The 18,591-nt window shown below is 41.7% G+C and overlaps 1 protein-coding gene and 1 long non-coding RNA gene across 2 annotated transcripts in view; one reads left to right on the top strand and one right to left on the bottom strand.

Moving 5' to 3' along the window:
- The first annotated feature begins 211 nt into the window (after positions 1-211).
- The window catches only part of CNTN2 (contactin 2), a 57,188-nt gene continuing 38,808 nt past the window's right edge, over positions 212-18,591 (top strand). The window contains exon 1 of the mRNA XM_051998546.1: positions 212-416. The gene's annotated coding sequence lies outside the window, so the exon portion shown is untranslated. The remainder of the gene's footprint in view (positions 417-18,591) is intronic.
- Positions 3,253-18,546, bottom strand: LOC127562663 (uncharacterized). The gene is made up of 3 exons (XR_007953747.1): positions 18,302-18,546; positions 17,479-17,604; positions 3,253-3,495 (listed from the first exon to the last, which is right to left on the bottom strand). It is a non-coding gene; the product is annotated as an uncharacterized LOC127562663 (long non-coding RNA).

Below are 18,591 nucleotides of genomic sequence, written 5' to 3'. Positions count from 1 at the left end.
AGACGACAGCAAATGAGGTAAAGATAAGAGGGTGTGGGACCAGGGAGGGGGACAATGGGGTGGGGGAGAGAGAAAGCCCTCTCAGGGGACAGGGAAACGTTGGCTGAGAAATTGAGAGAGCCGGCGAGCAGAGCATGTGAGAGAGAGAGAGGGAGACAGAGGAGAGAGGTGGAGGAGGAGGGGAGGGGGGGGGGAAGGAGAGGGAGACGGAGAGGGAGAGGGAGGAGCACATCGTGATGCAGAGATGCTGCAGTGGCTAGGGGCGCGCACACACACTCACAAGCCGCGGCGGCGGCGGTGGCGGCGGCAGGACGGCGAGAAGCTGAGGGAGGAGGGCGGGGGAGAGAAGGTGGTTCCGGGCTCAAGGACTCTGGCTGCTGCGTCGGCTCGCCTCTGATCCACACCCTGCGTCCCAGGTACGTCCCAGGCCTCTGGGTACCCCCCAGGGCTTCAGGAAGATGGTCCTAGCTTGGGCTCCAGACTCGGAAAAATCTCAGTTAAACTTGGGGCTGGGGAGGGGGCGTGGGCAGAGAAGGGGTTGCAGGCACCTGGCTGACTTCCTTTAGCATCCTTGCATCCCCGCCATGGGGGACCCCGAGAGGGGAGCAGCATACTCAGGTCTTCCCAGTCCCTCTCCATCCTCATTCGTGTAACCTGGACTGACTGAGGGAGGCTGGGGACCGGTTCCCGGCAGCGTGTCTCGGAATGTGGCAGCCGGTGATAAGGGAGGCCCTCCAGCTAAGGGGCAGCTATCCTAGGGGAACCCTAAGGTTCACTCCATACCCGGAGATGCCAGGTATCCCAGCAAACAGCAACTCCAGGTGCCTAGTACCCCAGGCTGGCCAAGAACATCCTGGGAAAAACAGGAGGTTTCTCTGAGGGTCTGGAGCTGGTTAGTTAAGCACTTCCTTCCAAAGTCTTTTTTTTTTCTTTTTTAGTTTTGTGGTGGTTTAAGGCTTTTTGCTTTGTTTTGTTTTCTTTTGGGGGTGGGTTAAGTTTTGTTTTGCAAAATGGGGAAAAGGTTGATCGTGATTGGAGTGGGGTGGGGGTGGGGGCGGGACAAGGAGTGGAAAGTGGTGTCCACTACAGACTGGAGTTCAAGTTTTAAAAAGGAAAGAAATATTTTAAAGAAAGGGACCCAAGGAAGAGAAGTGAACCCAAGCCACTTGACATACGTGTATAACAGGATTGGGGGGGGGGGGCGTCTTGAAGCCCGACATTCCTGCCTCTCTCTTCTTCCACACCTAGTGGGAAGAGGAAAGATTTTCAGGAAGCTTCAACTTCCTTATAAGAGAAGGGGCTAGAGGTAGGAAAACGAGTGGGGGAGGGGGATATGTCAGGGGAAAAAAAGAGCACACTCAATTCTTCCTTCAGATACTTGCTAGCTGTGTGACTCTAGGCAAGCCACTTAACCTGGTTCCCTCAGTTTCATCATCTTTTAAATGGGGATAATGCTATTTGCAATCCTGTGTTATTGTGAGGATCAAATGAAATAACACTTTTCAAACTTTAAAATGTTATATAAATGCAAGTAGCTGTTATTATATGTAAAAAAGAGCCAGTGATGAATACTAGCCTCTGCAGCCAATGCCCATAGCCCTTCTAAAGAAACTCTGGTATGGGGCCTACAGTCGTGGCACTATGGGGTCCTCCGATTGTGGGGTGGCAACAAGGGGGTAAGGGAGAATGATAGAATCTGAGAGGAACCCAGTGCTGAAAAGGACTAGGATGGAAGAGAAGGAGGATCAGGAAAGCACTCAAAGCCAGGCTACAGGAGGGGTGAGCTTGAGGTCTAGGAACCAGAGATGTCATTCAAGGTTGTTTGGAGGTTTGAGAATCCAGAGGAAGGGGGAGGGGTGATAGGGACGGGATCGTGTGAACATTTGTGTGCAAGAGAGCACAGAGAGAGGATGTGCTCGGAGCCCTACTTGCTCCCCTAAACAGGACTCCCTTTGTTCTTGTGTTCTGCCCCCTGCTCTATTTCTGTTCCCCTATTTTCCCAAGGCCTCCAACATGTTTCCCAATCTACTCAGCACTTGAAGAGGCAGCACAAGGCATGCTGTGGAAAGCTCTGATTTTGGAATAGAAGGTCTGAGGTTCTGATGTGACCTCTGCCACTTACCATCTGCACAACCCTCATCAAGAAAACCCTAAACCTCAGTTTCCTCATCTGTAAAATGAGAACTTTGAATTAAGTGATCGTTAAGATCTCCTTCCAACTACAAATCAATGCTCTTTTAGGAGAAGAGGGAGGGAGATGATGCCCAAATCCTATTATTATCATAAGTTTTGGGCTCCTCTTCCTCATCTCTAAAAAGAGCTGCTCTTGAGATCTAAGAACTCCATTCTGAAAATAGACAGGAATACAGTTCATAGGCCTAGGAACAGAACAAAGGTTCTTCTGAGGTTCTTCTGAATAATTAAAAGTTGACTCAGAGAACCTTGCAACTCTCTTTCTTCCTAGTACCTGTGAGGAAGAGAGTTCTGGTCTGACAGCTAGTTCTAAGAAGCAGATAGCCATTCTCCCTACAATGCCCGTCAGTTATCCCTTCACAGCTAGGCTGCAGCAATGAGGCAATATACTCACCCCTACCCTCCATCCCCATCCCCCAAGCTCTCTTTTTTTTTTCTTTCCTAGCATAACCTAACAGACAAATCAATAGTTTAAAAAACTTTAAACTTTTTTTTAGCAATAATTACATTTTCCATTATTTCCTCTGGGTTCCCTCCAGCTCTAGTCTATGATTCTTTCATTTACTTTTCAAAATATTTTTATATAGATTTGTAAATGTCAATGTGTAGTTAGTATATAAACATAGGCATCATAGATTTAAAGAGAATTTGGATTGGGAGGAATTTTAGAGACTGATCTGATCCCTTCATTTTATAGATGGAAAAAACTAAGTCACAGATAAATGAAGAGATACACCTCATTTGGGGTTAAGATGGGACTCAAATTCAAGACTTCTGGTTTCCAATCCATTGTCTGCCTGAAAGCACACTGATTCTTTTAAAATTCTATTGTCTCTGCTTTCTTCACTTTGCATTATTACACATCCTTCCATAGTTGCATTTATATTTGTTACATTATGGTATAGTAAAAGATCAGTGGATTTGGATCAAGAGTTCTGGATCTTGGTTCTTCCATTTCCTAATGACTTGACCTTCAGTCAAGTTTTTTTTTTTTTTGACACTTTGGGATTCTTCCTTTTCTGTCAAATGGGGAAGACAAATACTTGCCTGACCACCTCTCAGGATTGTTGTGAAAACCTAATGAAAAATGCTAAATACAAATGACTTAATATCATTATTAGCTATTTTCCCTATTTTCCCTTAATTCTACAATTCTCCATATTATTCTTTTACTGCTTACACCATCTAGAAGTTACCTGTAGTTTTATTCAGGTGGCATTATTTTTGTTTTGTGATAAAATCCCAGCAATTCCAGTCCCCTTTCATCCCATCTTCAGCTTGGCATTCCCTGGAGAGTCTGAACTAAAAAAGAAAGAAGGCAGGAGACAAAGGCAGACAGGGAAGGAGGCAGAAGTGTCTCTGAAGTGTTGCTTTGACCCAACACCAAGATACTACTGACTACTAGAAGGAATAGATGTATTTCTGGAGGGAGGGAGGAGGGATGCAGTTATATTTGTGTCTTTGTACATATGTGTATGATGCTTCAGTACCCCCTTATCTCTTTTCCTGACTCTGATTCCATGAAAGACCCACCCACTTCTGATTGATGTCTTTTTCTTGGGCTCTGCCTACCTTTCTCACTTATTCCCATCCTCAAAAAAAAAAAAAAAAAAAAGCTGCCCAGATCTGAAAACAGGTTTCTTTACTCAAAATAGACCATGCTTCAATGCCCTCCTCCCAGCACAATAAAGTCCCATCTAGGGGGCAGGAATAGAAAATTGAACACCCAGATGGGAAACTCTCCCAATAAAGAGTGGTCAGTGAGCATTTATTAAGCATCTAGTTTATGCTGGGCTGGAGGTAGGAAGCAGCTAAATGGAAAAGTGGATAGAATGACTGATCTGCAGTCAGAAAGCTCTGAGTTCAAATCCAGCCTCAGACACCTACCAACCATGTGATCCCTGAACAAATCACTTAAACTTGTTTGCCTTGATTTCCTCGAGTGTAAAATGAGCAGGAGAAGGAAATGCAATTATTCTAGTATATTTGTCAAGAAAACTCCAAATGGGATCACAAAGAGTTGGATATGACTGAACAACAATGAAATTATTTCAGGCATCACACTAAGTCCCTTCTCTTATAGAGTTGTCTAGAGCACTGAGATAATAGATGTCACAAAGAAACCAAAAATTGTGAACGTAGGAGGAAGAACCAAAGACTGCAAGAGCTTTCTGACTATAAAGGTAGTTATACTTTAGGAGCTAGTGACATCTCTTTTTAGGGAGAGTCAGTGTGAGAATAGGCTACTAAACTATCCATCTAGAATGAATTGGGGGATTGTGGAATATCTAATCTCAAAGTTCTTTCCAGTTCCTAGGATTTAATTACCCTCAGAAAGGATTGCTGGCAAGCTGCACATCTCCAGAATCCATGCGGAAAGGCATGAGATATGAGGTTCAAATGACAGCTCCAATACTTAATGGCTGACATTTGACTTCCCTTCCCCAGTTTCTACAACTATAAAATGGAGATAATAATATCTGTATGCTCCTTACCTAGCAGGCTTGTTGAAAGGAAAGTCATTTTGTAATTCTTAAATATGTAAACTATTATTATTCCTTAATATAAACTAGATAAATATAACTCTTGGACATAAATGTTATTCATAAAATGTTTGGGAACTAAAAGAAACTTTCATGAAAGGTACTTTGAAACTTTTAAAAAGCCAGGGTTAGAAAATAAAAGCATAATATATATAATGTATATATACATGTATACTGGACATTATGTTGTTTGCCTCTCAAAGAAGGAAGAAAATTTGAAACTCAAAATTTTTAAATGAATTAAATTTTTTTAAAAAAGAAAGTTCATGAAATAATGAATAGTGAAAAGAGAAGGTTGAATGACTAAGTAATTATAACAACTCAAATCAACTACAAAGGACATATGAAGACATATCTTCCTCCAAAGAAGGAACTGATAGATGTTTACACACATACACACATATATTTATAATTACATATATGTATATGTAAATATGTATTTATAATTACATGTGTGTATATATATCTGTGTCTAATAGTAGCCATCTCTAGGTCAGATTGGGGAGGGAGAGAAAAAAAGTTCACAGCATTAAAAAAAGAAAATACAGAAGAAAACAAGGAAGGAAAGAAAGAGAGGGAGGGAGGGAGAAAGAGAAATAAAGGAAGGAAAAAGGAAAGGAAAGGAGAAAGAAAAAAAGAGAAAAGAAGAAAGAAAGAAAAAGAGAAAGAAAGGAAGGAAGGAAGGAAGAAAAAAAAGAGGAAGGATGTAGTCTGGTCTTTCCCCTTTCTTACCTCTTCTAAAATATGTCTATGAAGACTGGACAATGAAGATTTATGCTAACTTAAAGTTTCTCCAGGGATGGGAGACTACACATAAGTATGTTCCAGTATTTCATCATTCAAGACTAAGGAAGTCCTTTCTCAGAAGGAACCTGAGTTTCTCTTTCTACAAATTTCTTCTAATTGTACTAAATAAAGAGCTGAAGAGTAGACATATCACAACTCATACAAAATAGCCAAATGTCACATATGTTTCAGATAATAAGCCCCATGCATGTTCAAATCTTCTTAGTAGATCCAGGACATCCCCCCGCCCCCTGACCCCAATTCACCCTCTACACTCCTCTGCTTGGCATTCAAAGTCCTTCATAAATGGGCTCCAACCTATTTTCTAGGCTTATTATTACAATGTTCTTCAAGTACTCTACATTCTAGTCAAAGTAGCCCACTTATTCTTTGTTAAAAAAAAAAAATCCCATCTCCCACCTCCACAGTTTTGCACAGGCTGTTCCCAGAAGGCATTCCTTTCTCATCTCTAATTCTTAGACACCACTTCCTACATGAAGGCTTTTCTGGTCTTCCCCCAAATTACTTTCTATTTGCTTGTGTACATATTTTAAAATATATAAGCATGGGTATATGTGTGAGTGTGAGTGTATTTATTTGAATGTTGTTTCTTCCAGGACAATATAAGTTTGTCTAGGACAGAGAGTGTTTTTTTGGTCTCGGTAGCTAGCATGATGATTGGCACCTAATTGACAACAAATGCTCATTAATTGATTGAAGACTGATTGATTAATAGATTGATTGGTTAACAACCTATACCAGCATACTTTAGGCCCAAGTCCATAACTTTACAGAGTTCTGACTTGGGTTCCGTGAGAACTGACCTATACTCTTTGCTTTATCATTATCTGGTTGTGGTCCTCTAAGTCCTAGTTTTTCTCTTCTGTAAAATGTAAAGTTTGAATGAAATGGAGGTCCTTTTCTTACTATTATAATGGTTTTTGATGAGAAGTTTGCCAAATAGGCTTTCTTTGTGCATCATCACTTAAAGTCAGGATTGTTGGGCTTGGATCCAAGTCAAGAAAATTTGAGTTCAAATCCAGCCTCAGAAACTCACCATCTGGGCAAATCATTTAACCTCTGCTTCCTTGATTGTAAAATGGGGTTATAGCCCCTACCTCCCAGGTTGTGAGGGTCAAATGAGATATTTGTAAAGTTTCTAGACCAACACCTGGCACATGGTAGGATGCTTAATAAATGCTTTCTCCCAATCTGAACAACCTTCCACAATTTGTCTGACAAGTGGTTATGTAGTCTGGGCTTATATATCACTTACGATGAGGGACCCAACATTTCTGGAGACAGCAGCTTCTACTTTTGGTTAGTTTTGATCATTGGGGAGTTTTTCCTAATATCAAGTTCAAATTCACCTCTTTTTCCCCCATTTAATGGTATTTTATTTTTTCTAATTACACATAAAGATAGTTTTCAACTTTCACTTTTATAAGATTTCACAAATTCACCTCTTGACAACTTCATTGCTCAAGATTCTACTCTTTAGAACAAAAAAGAATAAGCCTAATCCTTCTGTATTTAATAGTCCTTCCAATAACTGATGACAGCTGCCATGTCCCCCCCCCCACTCTTTCCTTTTCCAGGCCCAACATCTTCACATCCTATCAAGGCACAGTCTCATATGGCCTGAACCCAAGGCCACCAGCCAGGTTGCCTCCCTCCTCTGGGTGGTCACCAACATATCTATCATCATCTACTTCACAGACCTGTTGCAGTCTCTGTACTTTGTAATTCTTAATGCTTCTAGAAATTCAAACTCTTACTGAGAAGTGTAGCTCTAAGAGAGACACTCTACTCAGCATACATATCCAGAACCTTTGGAGTCAATTATCTCAGTGACTGGAGCGGGCTCTGCAGGACCCAACTGAGATCTTGACTTGGGACAAGTTACTCACTGGGTTCATCTCAGGAGACAACACTTTGTATTTGCTATTCAACCAACTGGAGTTGTTGGCCCAGATTGGATTAATCACACCCTCTGAGGTCCATTCTAGTTCTCTGGAACTATTCTTTGAAAGACCTAATACAGAACCAAGAAAGTTCTGTCTAGCAAAAGATGCCTATTTGGGGCCCCTGCCTCTGAAAACGCTTTCCTATTTATCATCAATGTCCAGTTGTCAAGTCCTGTCAATTCTACCTTCCTAATATCTTTCATATATCCTCTCTTCAGACATTCCCATGACTATATCACTATGTCAGCCAGTCAATAAACACTTATTAAGCAGCCAAGCACTATGCTCAGCACTGGGGATTCAAAGAAAGGTAAGACAATTTCTCCTCTCAAGAAGCTCATAGTATGATGGGGAGACATAGTGTGATAGCTAGGACAACCAGCTATATATACAAGATAGCAAATAAACAACAAAGGAAAGGTACTAGAATTAAGAGAGAATAGGAAAGCCTTCCAGGAAAAGATGAGAAGTTGCTGCTTAAGCTACTGAACTTCATTATTTGACCTTTCCAAGCAGGTTAGATACTAAAACTTCTTTCAAAACACTTTTTAAACACATATAAATAACCTTGATCAACTTGCTTGCCTTCACAAAATTGAAGGGGGGGGAAGGAAAGTGGGTGAAAATTTGAAATTTAAAATTATAAAAAATAAAGGTTAAAATTATACATAAATAGGAAAAATAAAATTTTATATATAAAATTTTCATTTATTTATATTTTTATTTTTGGTTTTATATATTTATATAAATTATATAAATTTATATAAAATTAAAATTTTATAAATGTTTGCTAATAGGCATTATGTATGATGGTGTGAGTACTGAAAGAGGAATCATACTTGGATTCCAATCCCAATACTGCCAAATATGTCTGTAACTCTTTGCTCATCTGCAAAATGGGATAACAATCCCAATCCAACCTACTTAGGATCATATGATTTTGAGCTAAAATAAAACTTGGAGCCTGATAATTTTTAAATTACAGGTAAAGGAAGAGACTTTGAAAGATTTAAGAACTCTATGACCATCCACACAATCCCAGAGCACCCATGCTGAAACATCCCTCCTCCTCTTTCTGCAGACTTTGAGATCACATTCCTCTCCTAGCTACCCTTTTTCCTTGTAGGTTTTCCAGATACTGTTCTCTCTTCTGGTTTTCCTCCTACCTATCTCACCATTTCTTCTCAGTCTCCTTTGTTGGACCTTCATCCAAGTCTCAAAAGCTAACAAACAAGGGTATTCCCCAGGGCTCTTTTTTTCTCCCTCTATACTATTTCCCTTAGTGATCTCATCAGCTCCTAAGGATTCAATTATCATCTCTATGATGATGTTTCTGAAATCTCCTCATCCATCCTAACTCCTTTTCTGCCCTGTAATCTCACATCTCCAGCCGCCTATTGGCTATCTCAGACTGGATGCCCCAGAGACTTCTTAAACTCAACGTGTCCAAAACTAATCTCATTATCTTTCCCCAAAACAGCTTTCCTATTACTGTCAAGGGCACCATTATACTAATAGTTATCCAGGCTCACAATCTAGATGTATCCTCAGCTCTTCACTCTCCCTCACCACCTAAGTCCCATTGCAAAGTCTCATTGATTCTACCTTGATAAAATCGCCCTTCTGACACTGCCTCCATGCTAGTGAAAACCCATATCACCTCATTCCTGGTGTCAAATCTCTCCATTTCCTGTCTTCTACTTGTCTACCCAAATGATGTTCCCAAAGTGAATGTGTGACCATGATTCCCCGCTACCCAAATAAACTCTAGTGACTCCCTCTCACCTCCAGGATCAGATACAAATATTTTGGCTTTCTAAGTTGAGCTGAGTCATTTTTCAGTCATGTTTGACTCTTTGGGTCTTTGAGTTTCCTTGGCAAAGATACTGGTTTGTCATTTCCTCCTCCAGCTCATTTTATAGATGAGATAATTGAATCAAACCAGGGTTAAGTATCTGAAGTCAGATTTGAACTCAGGGAGGTGAATGATGCTCTATGCTTTGGGCACCCTAGCTGCCAGTGGCTTTTAAAGCTTTTCATCTGGCCCCTTCCTACCTTTTCAGTCTTATCCTTTATTCTCCTTACAAATACTGTATGATCCGTTAACACTGGCCTTCCCCACTGTTCCTTAAGCAAAGCAATTTCCCTGATTGTCCCTTATGTCTGGAATGATTTCCCAGAAACATGTCCTGGGTCCCTTGGCTTTCTTCAAGTCTCAGCTAATGTCCCCTTTCTTCACAGAACCTTCTTTTGTATCTTTCCTCTGAGGTAATCTCCAGTTTATCCTGTCCAAATCTTGTTTGTACATAATTATTTGTCTGCTGTTTCCCTGATTAGCTCCCTCTGTATCCCAGAACTTAGCATAGTACCTGGCACATAGGAGACTCTTAATAAATGTGTGGTTGACTTGATGACCCACCCCATGACAGAGAGGTAGAAGACTTGACGGGATAGATTGAGACATATGTTTTTGGACATGGCTAATATGGAGAATTAATTTTGCTTTACTATGCATATTTGTGTTTTTATTTTTATTTTCAGTGGGGCAGAGGTAGGAAAAAGAGAATATTGAATTTTTTTGTTCATTGACAAAATTTTACAAATTCACAGATGAAGGAACTGCTCCCACTTCTACCCTCTTTAGGGTCACATAGGCAGAGCTGAAACTCCAGCTCCAGAGCAGTGCCCTCCCTATAACACCTTCTTGCTTCTCCTTTCAGAATGAGGCTGTGGTAAGGAAATTTGTTATAAATTATAAAAGGCTCTACATGTGTGAGACATTATCACTTATTCTGTATTTTCATTGGGAGATCACATGATCTCTAAAGTAGCTTTCTTTTTAAGTTGATGATCCTATCAAGGCACATGTAGTCCACAAACTCTTGGAACAAGGGCTTCTGCACTCTCAAACAAAAGGACAGGCCCCCATCAATATCTCTGGGTATACATGGAGATACACTGGCACACAATGGATGGATGCAGATGATAAGGGCATGTATAACCACATTAATCATGGATTCCCCACAGTCCACATGGATTTCCACAGACAAATGCATGAATAAAACACACTGAACACTAATGGGCATGTACCACAAGGTCACCCTCCACCCCAAAATCATTCATTTATACTCAACAAAAAAGGTTTCTTCCCCAGTGATAGTACAAGAATAAATGATAATGTTCAGATGAAGAAGCTAGGGTGCAGTAAAGTTGAGGAACTCGCATCAGACCGTTTAATGAGCAGCAAAACCAGGCTGACTCCAAGTTCATAGTACTTTTCCTCTGCACCAAGCATATAATGGGGCTCAATCAATATTTATTTGCATGCATGTAGATGAATGCATAGAAACATGCATTTTCTTAATTGTTCTAATCTTGCATGTGTGCTGGAAACTTTGGAGTGAATCCACTAGAAAAAAGGAAAATGGAAGGAACAATGTGTATATATGGGGTCTCAAGAAGCTAGTGTGTGGGTCAAGAGCCAAGAAGCCAAAGAGGTCATAAGCAGGGACCTGAAAAGGTCATCTAGTCTCTAGGATCATAGATTTAGAACTGGGAGAGACCTTACAGGTCAATCTAACCAGACCAACCCATTTTGACAGTCACAGAGATGTGAACAACTTGTCCAAAATCACACAGAAGGTAAATAATAAAGTTGAGATTTAAACCTGGGTCTTTTAACTCTAAATCCAGTATCCTTTCCACTACCCCATTTTACAGAAAAGAAAACTGAGAACAGAGAGGGGAAGTGATTTAGGTCTTTTAACTCTAAATCCAGTATTCTTTCCACCACCCCATTTTACAGAAAAGAAAACTGAGAGCATAGAGGGGAAGGGATTTATCCAAATTACAATCAGTGATTTAGGAACATTGATAAGCGTAGTGGTTCTCCTGACTCTCTATTCAATATTCTTTCCACCATGTTAAGCCCTCTTAACTCTGGGCAAAAAGGAGGATGATTATACTCAAAAATGACAGCTAGTCCTGTCTCCTGGATACCTACATACTCATCTGATCCATCTTCACCAAGTTATGAGATCCTGAAGGGCCACAATGAGCATCTTTCCCTAAGGGAGCTGGTGAGGAACATAGTGACTTTCTAAATCTGAATAAATAGGTACTTTGTTTGGTCTGTTGCTGTCACTATTCAGTGGTTTTTGGAAGCCCCTGACCACTATATCTCCCCTGGCTCCCCAATCTCCCTTTATGGACCTCAGGCACTTCTTCCTTGCCCCAGCACACAGACAAGCCCAGGAGCTGGATAGACTAAGGGCTGCCTGTTGGGATTCACCTTTTCTTTAAATCTGGCTCTGAAAGAGAGAGGAAGAGACTGGGTCCTTGCCCCCCCACCCCACCTTTTTATGGATGCACCATGTTTTCCTCTTATCTATAGCTGGCTTCCAAAGCTGTTGTATCCTGAGCTCAGGAAAAATTGCAACAGCTCCCTCAACCAGATTCTCCCCCTTGTGCTGCTCTGCCTCAGCAGGCCTGGCTCCTGACTAGGCTGGCTCGTGCCCGTCTGTGCCAGCCTGTGCCCAAACCCTGCCTTGCTACAGGTCAGCTGTGCCAGCCTGGTCTCGAGGCCAGCTGCTAGCACCCCAGGCCCTTTCCAGAACACAGTTCTGAGTCTATGGCCTGCCCCGCCAGCTTGTGTAGAAGCAATAGGAGGCAGAACCCAATCTGGCCTCAGAGGCAAATCTTTCTATGAGATCGGAGAGTCGAGAATCTGGGTTTTCCAAGGTACTTCCCTGCAGAACCGATTCCAAGCATCTGGAAGAATTAAGGCTCCAGAATCTTATTCCAAAGATGATGATAATAATTTCTCGTGTTTACATAGTGTTCAGAGTTTGCAAGCTACTCCCTATATTCATTAAAACAGCTAGTATTCATTCAATTATCCCCATTTTACAAGTGAGGAAACTGAGATAAAGTGACCTGTCCAAGTCAGAGCCAAAATTTGAACTTAAGCCCTTCCTGTCTTCTAAAACCATCCCAAAGTGGATCACTGCTGTCCAAGGTGGCAGCTTCTCCATTATTGGAGATCTTTGTTTAAGTGGGGGCTGAATGACTGCCTGGATTTCTACACAGGTATGCATTAGAGTAGACTAAGTCCTCTCTGACTTAGATTCTGAGGTTTCTTGGTACCTCCTTCCAATGCTCACTCAACTATAACACACTGCCTGCCTAGCTTCTAGGTGGGATCTTCTAGCTAGAATCAGCCAACCAGTTGTGAAATGTAAAAGCATTTGTTAAATATAATAGCATTTCAAGGTTTGCAGAGTGCTTTACAAACACATATTTCATTTTATTCTCTAGACTCTAAGAGGTAGAAGCTGTAGATGTCCCCATTTTACAGATGAGGAAACTGAGGAAGACCTGTTTTAAGTGAGTTCCTTATGGCCACATAGCTAGTTAAGTGTCTGAGGCTTGATTTGAATCTAGGCCTTTCTGACTCTAGCATTCTAGCTGCTCCTTGTACTTCCCACTAAGTGCATAGAACAAGGTATTATGATGGATACAAAGATGTATAAAGCTAATTCCCTGACCCCCAAGGAGCTCCCATCATAACTGAAGGGATGATATATATATGTGAATGCCAAATGTAAAATGATAGGTATTCAATAATAGGATAAGAATTCAGAGCAGGGCCAAATGTGATTAGGGAAAGCTTCATAAAGATGTGGAACTTCACCGTCCTCTCTCCTCCCCCCACACTCAGGGAATTCCAGCGGCTCCCTATCACCTCTAGGATCAAATAGAAAATCGTGTTGGACATTCAAAGCCCTTCAAACCACACACACCTCCCTCCCAACATATGTACTTTTCTTGTGCTTTTGCACCTTATACCTGAGCCAGGTATGCCCAGTAATACTGACCTCCTGGCTATTCCATGAACAAGACACTCCATCTCTTAGCTCCATACATTTTCTCTGTCTGTTCCCCCAATGGAAATTCTCTTCTGCCTCCTTTCTCCTTTCTACCTACTGGCTTCCTTCAAGCTCCCCCCAAAAATCCCATTTTCTCCAGGAAACCTTCGCCTTTTCTTAATTCATGTAGGACAACAATGGATAAAGTCAAGAAGGTTCCTCTTCGTGAGTTCAAATCTGGCCTCAGATACTTACTAGCCATGTGACCCTCGTTGCCTCAGTTTCCTCACCTGTAAAATGAACTGGAGAAGGAAATGGCAAGCTCCTCCAGTCCCCCACCATCACCTTAGTGTGTAAGTTCCTTAAGACCAGGGGCTATACTTTGCCTCCTTTTCTATTCCTAGTGCTCACCACAGTGCCTGACACATAGTAGGGACTTAATGAACATTTATTAACTGACAGATTTGGCCTGGGACTTTGAAGGATGAAAACAATTTAGGCTAGCAGAGCCGAATCTAAATGCAGCTGGGAACAGTGAGCACAGATGTAGGAAAATACAGGTTGTACTGAAGGAATTAGAACTCCTCCAGGGAGGAGCTGGTCTTGGATGACTGTAGGGAAAGCCAGAGACTGGAGATAGAAAGATGAAAGATATGAACTCTCAATTTTAGATGAAAAGAGACTGGTTGGAAGAAATTGTGAAATAAGTCTTCTATCTTTAATACTATCAGGAGAAGGCAGAATTTGATCCCTAAAGAAACAAAGTACCCAATTAAAAAAGGCAATTGTAGGCATTAAGGAAATTTTTCTAATGAGTAGATCTGCCCTCAAATGGAATAGACTTCCCCAAGCAAATAGCAGAGTCCTCCTCTTTGGAAGTCTTCAAGTAAAGGCCAGGTGTTGGTCAATCATTTCAGTCTTGTCCACCTCTCATGAACCCATTTGGGGTTTTCAAGGCAAAGATATTGGAGCAGTTTTGCCGTTTCTTTCTCTAGCTCATTTTACACTGAAGTGATTTGCCCACGGTGACAGCTGTGTCTGAGGTTAGATTTGGAGTCTTCATGATTCCAGGCCCAGGACTCTATTGATTGACTACCCAGCTACTCAAAGGCTAGATGGCCACGTAATTAATGTGATAGGAATTACTTTCAGGGTATGTATTGGACTAGAAGCCGCTGAGGTCCCTTCCAGACCTAAAATTCTGTGGTTCCATAACACCTCTGAAAAGCACAGCCCTGAAAGCTTCAGGACCCAAGTTCCTGAGCCACGGAGTGAGATCTTTCCTCCTGCCCCACAGACACACACCCATTCTGCATTCTCCGGGTCTCAGTCTGTCCAAGCGCTCTCTTTCTGCAGGAGAGGTGGGTGACTATGGGAACGAAATGCTGCATGTATTGTCAGATGTGGTCAACAAGCAGATCGATTTTGCTGAACCATTTTCTTTCTTTTCATTTTTTTTTTTACAAGCATAGATATGCAGAGAGCATTAACAGAGTATTCCAGCATTGCCAGGTCCAACTGGTCCATCCTAAGCATTGTAATGATTGCAGGGAAAGTTTTATGGATAGAGAGCAGGAGGGGAACTTTCAAATGAGTGTAATTAAAAAAAAAGTCCCCAAGAAGCCTTTTTTTTTAAAGTGCAAAACTAGTCTAAGTTGTAATTAACTCAGATTTCAACTGAGAGTATGTGTGTGTGTGTGTATTGGGATGGGTCAGGGAATGAGCATGCTGGATAAAATAAACAAAAATATATATTTATTGCCTGACCAGCACCTTAGGAAACTGATAATTTATACAGTTGAGTAAACCTCAGGCCCTGATTTTCCCAATGAAGCAGGCCATTGATGTTTCCAAGTCTCTCCTCCCTTCTTTCCATCCCCATTCCCCACTTAATCCCCCATCCTTTTCAATCACTGCCCACTGCTTAGCCCTCACCTTCCTAGGTCTATGGTAAGAGATTCTCATTGTGCCACAAGGAATAGATAAATGCTGGCCAATTTCATAGGAGCTGTCCTCTGATCAATTTCATGAGAACTGTTAAAATCCCGAGTTCAAATCCAGCCTCAGACACTTACTAGCTATGTAATCCTTAACCCACACTGCCTCCAAAAAAGAGAAGGATTTGTTCAGGATTCAAACTCAGTCTCTTCCTGACTCCAAGTTCAGTCCCCTATTCACTTATCTAATTAAAGTAGCTAGGTGGCTTAGTGACCCTGCCCAAATCATCTCACCTTTTTGCCTCAGTTTCCTCATCTGTAAAATGAAGATAAGAACAGCACTTGCATCCCAAGGCACATGTGTGGATAAAATTAAATATTTGTAAAGTGCTTCACAAGAGTTTTAGGCATTATTATATAACCTAATTTGCAGAGTAGTTGTGAGAAAAGCACTCTGTAAATTTTCAAATTCTAGTGAATGTGTGTGAGAAAGTCCTTGATTAAATGAACTTTGAAGATGATCCTTGAGTTTGGATTATTCAGGAGCCCTGGTAATTTGTTGATCAGATAGGATAATATATGTAAAGTGCTTGCAAAGCTTAAAGCTCTATATAAATGTTAGGTATTACTGTGATTGTTATAATTATTCACGGAAAGTGGATGATATTCAGGTAATTGTATAGATAATGAAAAGGGGGGGGAGGGAATCAGGTTTCCTGCTTCTGCTCACCTCTTCAGACTGGAGGCGGAGAAGTCGTTAGGAAGATGGTGCTATTGGCTCCTTAAACACATGAACCATTTGTAAGCACTGGCCAGGCCACCAGCTGGGCTTCCTGGGCAAACTGGCCATTGTTTTGGTGACATCATCTCCAGGCATGGGCTGCTCTCTGCAGATGGCCTGATTGTTCGTGCCAAGATTTTCCTTGGAAATTTTGTCCAGAGCAAACCAATTATTTACTGGGCACCCTAGGCCAGAAAGCTCTCCACAGGGTCCAAACCTCTCAACTGTCCCCATTTCCAGAACGCAACATTAAACAAACATTTTTAAATGCTGGCTATACGTCTGCTAGGCACTGTATTAGCCAATGAGGATTCAAAGACAGAAACTAAACAGAATCAGACCCGAAGGACTCAGGAGAAAAATAATATAGATATAGAGAAAATATACAAAGTTGATTAATGCCCTTAAAGAAAAGGCATTAATAATGGAGGGGATCAGAATAAGGGTCAGGCAGAAATGTCCCTTGAACTGAGACTTGAGGAAGTTAGTCATTCAAAGATACAGAAGTTAGGAGGGAGCACCAGGAAGGAGATATGGTCAGTGAACTAGAAGTGAATGTCATATATTGGAAATATAAACTAATAATAAGCTAATTTGGCGGCAATTATAGAATTCCTGAAGGAGATGGTGTTCCCTATGCCTGGAAAGCGAGGTTCGAGCTAGATAATGGAGGGCTGATGGTATTTATGATCCTAGAGTAGATGTGTTCACACAAGAATGAAATTATGAGGATATACATAGAGGGAGGTACATGGAATCATATATAATACCTAAGGCCTGAAAATTGTATCCTAGAATCACCTTGGGATGGGCTAGGGGCTGCTTGAGGCTCGAACCCCATTATCTATCGAGTCAGTTTGCTACCTTCCCTTGTCCCCCCAAACCCCTGCTAGATTTCCCCACCTCTCTCTGCCTAAATGAAAAACTTAATTGCTCCCTTAATCTCAGTAAGGAAAGCCAGGTAATACCACCCAGAGGACGAAGTAGAGAATGTTGGCAGCAAAAACTGAGGTTGGCATGCTAACTTATTGGATGATCTTGGCCAAATTTTCCCCTCTCCTCAGGCCTCACTCTCCCCATTTGTAAAAATCAAAGGATATAGACTGGATGATCCCCAATTTTCCTTCTAGCACTAATATTTGAGGATTCCATCCAAAATTCAGAACAGTTAGAGAATAAGGAAAATTTGATGAAGTGGATCTCAGTTATATGCACTTATCTTTCTCTCTGCCTGGGACATTTCTTTACTCAGTAAACCCGAAGGAGTTGGGGGAGGAACACCTGGACTATTCTTTCCAGAGTGGCTGGGAAGCTCCCATCTGCTCTATGTAACACAGCCCCATCTCCCCCAGGCCTCCTTCTCAGCTCCTCCCAGTCCCTCCTTCCTTTTAACATCCTTCCTACCAGATTTCCCCAAGGCTTCTCCCAAGATTCCTCCAGGCCACAGATGCAGATGCTGAGGAACTATCATCAAAGGGTCTAGGAGAACTGGAAAATGGGGATTCAATGTATACCTCCTCCAAAGGGCACCTAGAAAGAGAGCAGAGAAGAAGACATTTTCCTATTAGTAAACACTGATATTGCATTCTTCTTTAAGGACCTTCCTCACCCAACTTTGAGTAGAATGAGCCTCTAGATCCCATCAGTAATCACCTCTCATTCATCCAGGTGCCTCATCTTTTCTAGACAACTTTACTATTACTGTTCTCCCCCCCACCCCCCGCTCCAATTCATAGGGTAGCAGAGTTGGAAAGAATCTTCCAACTCCTTCATTTTAAGAGGAGGAAACTAATGCTTAAAGTAATTTTTTAAGTGTTCAAAGCATAGAACTAATTAGCAGCAGGACGCCAGCTTTGCCTTTGTTTGTCAACATCACCTGAAGAAGTCAGGAAAGGTATAGAAGATGGAGAACTTCACGCCTGTTCATGATGTTCCTCATGATAACATGCGGGATGGGATGGGGTCTATGATCAGCTAAGATTTCCATTTGGGACTTTATATGGCTTTTCAGCAGCCTAGATCCCAAAAGCCCAGGTCAGGAAAATGAATTTTTTCAAGAGGGAAGCCCTAGAGGGACCCAGAAGTTATCATCTTGAGTTGTAGGATCCCAGATCCTTCTGAAAAGTGTGGAAACAGACAAAATATGAGTCCTATGGCTCCCTTTTCATTATTTTCAAGTCAAAGCCTGGCTTACAGAGAGAAGGTTCTGTTCCTCAGTATCCCCTACCTTTGTTCCAGAATGTAACATCATTGGTAAAGAGTCTCTCAGCATCTCCTGGCAGTGGCCCCTTTGTCCTTAAACTCTTCTTAGCTTTTGTCAAGATTCTCTGAACTTCGCATTCACTCTTTCTGTTCAGCTAGTTAGAACTCGGTACAAAGGATACAGAGGCCACAAGTTTCTATGGAGGGCAGTTAGTTAGCTCTTCCTTAGCTTCAGGCTGCTGGCTGCCTCCCACTTGGGTGCAGACACAAGCATTTGCCATCTCCCACACGGGTGATGTTGGTCACTACCTCTGC

This window comes from Antechinus flavipes, chromosome 4 (assembly GCF_016432865.1).
Source record: "Antechinus flavipes isolate AdamAnt ecotype Samford, QLD, Australia chromosome 4, AdamAnt_v2, whole genome shotgun sequence".
Taxonomy (NCBI): Eukaryota; Metazoa; Chordata; class Mammalia; order Dasyuromorphia; family Dasyuridae; genus Antechinus; species Antechinus flavipes.
The sequence above is the reverse complement of the archived record's forward strand: the minus strand, read 5'-3'. Positions and strand labels throughout refer to the sequence as shown.